We start from the raw sequence: 7,020 nt of genomic DNA on the forward strand, positions 1-7,020 counted from the left end.
TGCGGACTGCACCAAGTTGGGTGGGAATGTTGATCTGCTGGAGAGTTCTGAAGAGGGACCTGGACAGGCTGGATTGATGGGGTTCAACAACATCAAGGGCTGGGTTGTGCACTTGTCACCTCAACCTCAGGCAGTGCTACAGTCTGAGGAAATAGTGGCTGGAAAGTGTCTCAGTGGAAAAGGACCTGGTGGTGCTAGTTGACAGCAACTGAACATGAGCCAGCAGTGTGCCCAAGTGGCCAAGAAAGCCATTGGCTTCCTGGCTTGTATCACAAATTGTGTGACCAGCAGGATCAGGGAAGTGGTAGTCCCTCTGTACTCAGCACTGGTGAGACCTATGTACCTTGACTACTGTGCTGAGTTTTGGGCCCCTCAGTACAAGAAAGATATCGAGGTGCTCCAGCATCCAGAGAAGGGCAATGGAGCTGGAGTACAAGTCCATTGAAGTGTGGCTGAGGGAGCTGAGATTGTTTAACCTAGAAAAAAGGAGTTTCAGGGGGGATCTTAATGCTTTCTACAACTACCTGAAAGGAGGTGGTTAGTCTCTTCTCCCATATAACAAGTGTCAGGATGAGAGGAAATTACTTCAAGTTGCCCTAGGGGAAGTTTAGATGCAATATTAGGAAAATATTTCTTCATGGAAAGGGTGGTCAGGCTGTCTGAGGAACTGGTGGAACCACTATCCCTGGAAGTATTCAGGAAACATTTAGAGGTGGCACCTGGGGACGTGGTTTAGTGGTGGACTCTAGCAATGCTGGGTAAATGGTTCAACTCTGTGATCTTAGAGGTCTTTTCCAGCCCTAACGGTTCTATGAATCCCATCCAGTCCCATGGGCTTGTGAGGTCCAGCTTTTAATAGTCTCTAACTTGATGCTGCCTGTAGTGTATGGAGCACATCTCATTCCACAAACTACTACTATGAACAAAGACCTGTGTGATGAAGAGGAGACTGACTCAGTGAAGACTGACATTCAGTAGAAGGCACTTGAGTATATCAGGATTTTTTTCTGGTGCTCAGTCACTTCCTTGATTCAGCAGTCTTAAAAACTGAACTTGGCTAGTTTAGTTTTATCTCTGCCTAGGAAAGGCTTTATATTTTCTTTTGATAGCCTGTCCTTCCTTCCATTTGGACTTTCTGCACTTGAACTCAGTTTGGAGTGATGAGTGCTGCAGTCATGGTGTCCCAAGAAAAGAGATGTGCTTAAAAAAGGTAATAGAAGCAATTGAAAGTCCAAGAACTGAACAATACTGATGGTTGCAAAGCTGGGGGGGGGAATCTCATCCCATGGCAGGGGATTTGAAACTAGATGATCTTTAAAGTCCCTTCCAACCCAAACCGTTCTATGATTCTGTCTTAGACTGTATGGAGACAGAGGGGGGTGGGCAGACTGTAGGTAACATGATTAGGGCAGGTAAGAGGATAAGGTAGTTCTGTGTGCCTGAGCTCCCTGATGTCATTTCAACACAGGGCAGAAATGGAGCTGTTGACACCAATGCTGGTATCAAGCCACTTTAATAGGCATTAAAAACCATGGAGTTTCAATCCTACACCTCTACTGTACTGTGTTGATGACAAAGAGATGAATCTGCTCTAGTACTCAGATCTGAGTGGTTTGACTAGAAGCAGGTAGTGGCTATCAGTCTGGCTGTTGGTTTGGTGGTGCAAGATTACATATTGGCAGAGATGTTGAAGCTTCCCAACTGGGTTGGTGTAAACTACCCTAGTGATAATCCCCAAAGCAATGCCATCAATAACTGAATGCACAAGTCTTGGAAAAAATGCTGAGGAAGAGCTCTTGAGGTGTGGAGTTCTCCCATGCTATACAGACAAAACCGTTAGAGGTGGAAAAAATTGCTTCCAGATATATTATGTATAATCTGAAGCCTGTTGAAGTATTAAAGCCAAGCCTGTGGCCAAAGCCTAGAAAGAATAGGATAGTTCAGTGCTGACCTGTTATGTTCCCTTGCAGCCACAGTAATGACAATTCAGTAGAAAAGTTAATGAACAACTGAGGAGCTACTCAGTTGCATGGAGCTAAGCAAAATGGGCTTTTAGCCCATTTGGGGACTTGTGTCAAAGGATGCAGAGAATCACCTGCATATTCTCAAACATACTTAGAAACCATTCCAGTTTCAAATGCATGTACAGCCACAATGTGAATGTACCTACAGGCAAGCCCTGGGAAGAGAACACTGTCATTAGGAAGATACTGAGACAGGCATTTCCCAGTAGTTTGTTCCATTGACTTTCAATTATGTGTTTGACTTCAGGTTAAGTTGCACTTGCACTTTTTCATCCTGCTTAATTTCATACTATGGGATTACTGATGGTGTGGTCCGTGGGGTATTCTTCATATTACTTACAGTTCAGCCAGGCCTCTGCTGTCCAGGGGAGGTTGGATTAGGATAAAAATTTCTTAGAGTGTTTGATGTTAGTTTATTTCCTGCCAACAAGTAAGCACTGCTGGAAATAAGGTTTAACCAAGTTTCAAGTTAACTGTTCAGTTTTCTTCTACTGCTTGTTATACACTGTACTTACAATACCAGAACTGCTGTTATATTTAATAATTAAAAAAAAAAAAATTAGGCAGGCCCTAGAGAGTCTTGCTTCTGCAGCTGCCTGAGAGCCATATCTTTTTACAAATTTTACATTCTCTATAACATGCTTAGTTCTGCCTTTGGCAACTGCTATTAATTTTAAGTATATGTATACAACTAAAATATGTAAAGTCACATTTAGGAGCAAGTCCAGACATATGAATACCATAATCTCAGCATTTTTCATTCCTATATTAGCCAGAACATGAATCCACATTTTTGTATCATAAAATTCCTAATGTAGGTACTTTACCTAATCGCTAACTCCAAATTATGTCATTTATAGCATTCCTGTTATTTTCCTTGTGTCTTTTTCTAGATTATATTGATCCTCTCAGTCCATCACTCTTTCTCTTAAAGTATTAAGATTTCAAAATAGCATGCAAGGCATCTGCAGAATCACAGAATGGTTTGGATTGGAAGGGAAATTAGAGACCATCTAGTTCCAACCCCTCTGTCATGGGCAGGGACACCTTCCACTAGACCACGTTCTCAGAGCCCCATTCAACCTGGCCTTGAACACTTCAGAGGTGGGGCATCCACAACTTCCCTGGGCAACCTGTTCCAGTGTCTCACCACCCTCACAGTATAGAATTTCTTCCTAACATCTAGGTCTACTCATTTTATGTTCACTTGATTAGACTTGGAGACTTGTGTTCTTTATTTGCTGCACATTGCCTAAAGCCACATTATTAGCTAGGTTTATAGATGGGATACTCTGTCCAAACCATCTCTCTTGCAGCCTGAATTTGCCAGTTTTAAGGGTTCTTACAGACATATATTTTACAGACACATTCTGATAGTGCAGAAGCTGTTTTTTCTTATTATTTGATGATTTAGCATTTAATAGTTTCTAAATCTCAAATCCTATAATCTTATTTAAAGTGAAAGTCTGATATAAAACTGAAAGCATTGATAGAGTTGCTGATTTAAATAAATACATTAGTTATTTATTCCCTCAAAGTGTTGTGAAATATGAGGGGAGGATGGGGAGGACAGAAAAATAAGAAAATTACTCATTCTGGTTACAGAAGGTATAATTTACCCAGTGAAAACTGGCATATATAAAAACAACATAAAGCTGCAAATGCTTCAAGTTGTAACTGCTGAAGCTATGGTTCCTACAATGAAGGATACTGAGCAGGAAGCTGATGAGATTAGTGAAAGCAGTTAAGCAAACAAACAAACAGCGATTGTTGTAATTGTCTATGCTCTTCTATGATTAATATTGATTTCAATGTTAGTATTTAATTTGCTCAGCTGTTCTTTCAATGCTTTTAGGCAGATAATCAACTATAAATTCATAGGTTTTAATATTCTAGTTTTAAGCATGCTAAAAAGTTTATTTGGAGTTGTATTCTGTTGTTAGGTGCCATGACACGGAAAAGCTGAACAATTTATATTTGTGCCTTTCAATTCTTCCATTTAATGTGCTGCTACATAACAGGAAAATATGTTTTCTGATTACCTGCTCTCTTAACACTGTAATCTCTTAAATACTTCATTCTTGAAGTGTTTAAACTATGCAGACCACCCAGAAGGGCCCAGCAGACAAGAGGTTACAAACCAGTGATTTTCCCTTCAACTCCTCATGTTACTATGTCAAGCAGTAGGTAAGAAATGAATCAGCTGTGCAAAAAAGCTATCCATTTTGATTTTCCATAAAGAAAATAATCTAGGGATACACAGAAATCATGTTTAAACCGGCTTTCATAAAACTGTCCTAACTCCTTTTTAAAGATTTGTAATCCTAGTTATTCTTACTAAATTTGGACAACTGCCACCTCATTGAGCCACTGCTCAATTTCTTATAGTAGTCAAGCTTGACTATAGGATTTCAGTGTAAAAGCTGAACTATACATTTGTTTCCTGATCTAATAGATCTCAATCAAATAAACGTAGGAGAGCACTTCATCTTATGTAACATAAGTATACTTCTTTATATGCTAGAGAAACATGCCAGTATTATTTCAAAGCAAAGCATGTTATTATACATCTGGTTAAAATTTACTGAAACCTGTGTATAAATACAACCACTGCTTGTCCAGGTTAAGAGTTCTCAAAATACATCATTGTCTAAAATTAACATATATATGAATTGTTGTGGTTTGAGACCCCCAAAAATCCAATTTCCGAGTCCAAGCCCTCCTCACACAACTCACCCCAGTGTGAGAGGGGTTTTCTAGACACAACACAAGACTCAATATGGGGGAAAGGGAATTATATTACAATCACTACACAAATAAATATTATAATACATTATATACATAATCCTAACTATCTCTCCTATGATAAATAAGTATTTACATTGGATCAAATCTCCTCTCCCTCCAATAAAAGTCCAGAAGGGAAGAAGGAAAGATCCACGTTCAGGGCAGCAGTGTCCCTCTCTTCTGCATGCAGCAGTCATAGCTAGAGTTGTAGCTGGATCTCTTTCCATTACACACAAGGGGGTTTCTTCTCGCCACTCTCAGCCCTTCGACTCCAAGCAAAGGTCTCTCTCCCATGGACTGCGAAGTGCCTCACCACATCATATCACGAAGTGCAGGGCATCTTCATAAAAGTCCCTTTCCTCAGGGGATTTAAGTTCCCCCTGAGTCAGAACATTTAGGGCAGCTTTCAGTTCAGTCTTTTGCCCCAAGCATTCTACCAGAGCTCCTGTGCTCTGTCTCAGCTGCCAGCTTGGCAGCAGCAGCAGGAGGACAGGCCACTTCCCCTGCATTCCGTCCGGCCATCCCAGTCCAGCTTCTGTGACAGCTCCTCTTTCTCTGCTGCATGCTGCATTTTAGGACTTCCATCCATTAGGAGTCCACCCCCTCCTCCTAGGAGGTGTCTCAATGGGGTTTTGGGGGAGTTTGATTCAGCTCTTACCCCAAAACTGTCTCTGTTGAGCTTTCGCTCTCTGTCTCTCTCCATCAGACATCTCTGTGTCTCTCTGCTTAGCTGCATGCTGTCTTTTTTTGCTTGTTTCTTATCTTCTTGGCTTTCTGCCACAGTTCTCCGTTCACTGTCTCCACTGCTGCTTTCAGTATCTTTGGCTGTCCACTCACAGCAAGGAAACTTCCCCCAGCTCTTAGCTACAGTACTTGGTCCAGTTTAACACTGTTCTAAGTTCCTGCAGCCCCCAGCCAGGGGCTAGGGGGGCCCAGCCCCCAGTGGGGCTCCTGGCTCTTCTCTCTCCTCGTGGTCTCAGAACATGGCCACTTCTTCAACAACTATCTCATCATCCTTCTTTTCCGGCCTGGTGTGATATGTTTAAATTTTGCAGGGGCGCTGGTTGGGTCAACATCAAGACACCACCCCCTTGGGGGTTACCATTTTTTTTAACTCCAGGGGAAAAACACTTTTTTTTCCCCACTACATGAATCTCTTCAGAAATCAGAAGGGTATAAGTAGGAGGGAGTTGCTTGGTACTGTTCTGTGTGAATTTATGTGTGCATGGGTTTGCTAGAGAGAAGAACTAACGTAGGAATATGTACAAAAGGAACCGAAAGCCAGTCCCAAAAGGGCTAAGAATATGACTCTTAAAAGAAAAGCATAAGGTTAAAACTATTAGGTTGAGTGCTAATTGAAAAAGAGTGACCAAGGTAAGTCTCTGCTTTATGCCTTCTGTGCTCAGAGAAGGAGGACTCTGTATACAGTTTTTTGCAGTATTGTATTCAATTCCCTGGGGAATTTAAAAGATTTGGAGAACAGGAGATATAATGGACAAAAAATACCTGGTTACAGAAACAGATGTTCAGTCTATACTGAATATCACAAAATATTTTTTTTTTTAAATTTATGTGATGGTGACTCAAGAAATTAATACCATCTTTATATTCCACATTATACATATTTTAGATACCAAATATATATGCACCAGTATATATTTATATAAAATTATGCAAACTATAAATGACACCCAAAATATAAACAGTTCTAGACTACCTTTTTTGTAACAGTTCCTGAAGTTTTATTGTTTTGGAATGCTTAATTTTCAAGACTGTTTAAGACTCTGAAGGAACTTTAAATTATTTGATCACTCTATCTGCAAATCTAACCAAGTCGCCCTCCAACAATAAAGCCCAAGCTCTGAGGCAGTGTGATATGAAGTTTCTGTTATTCTGGGAACCATACATCCCATACAATTTCTTAACGGACCTCCAGTCATCTGCAGAAAGATTTTTTTTTTTCTGCACTGTGGGATGGAATGGGAAGATTTGAAGTCAGGCCTTTTTGCAGATGCTGGATCATTCTGTCCACCATTACAGGGACCCTATAAGAACCAGAGGAATGGTCGCTTATAGACTGATGAGAATACAAATGTCAAGTGCATCTCCCCCTTAAAAGGATACTCTGTTACCTTACAAAAAAAGATGTGCAGGATTGTACTGTACTGATAAGCAACCTGGAATACAGTTAATTCTGATGTAATCTGAA

The sequence above is a fragment of the Corapipo altera genome, unplaced genomic scaffold (assembly GCF_003945725.1).
Source record: "Corapipo altera isolate COAL_440 unplaced genomic scaffold, ASM394572v1 2b, whole genome shotgun sequence".
NCBI classification, from domain to species: domain Eukaryota; kingdom Metazoa; phylum Chordata; class Aves; order Passeriformes; family Pipridae; genus Corapipo; species Corapipo altera.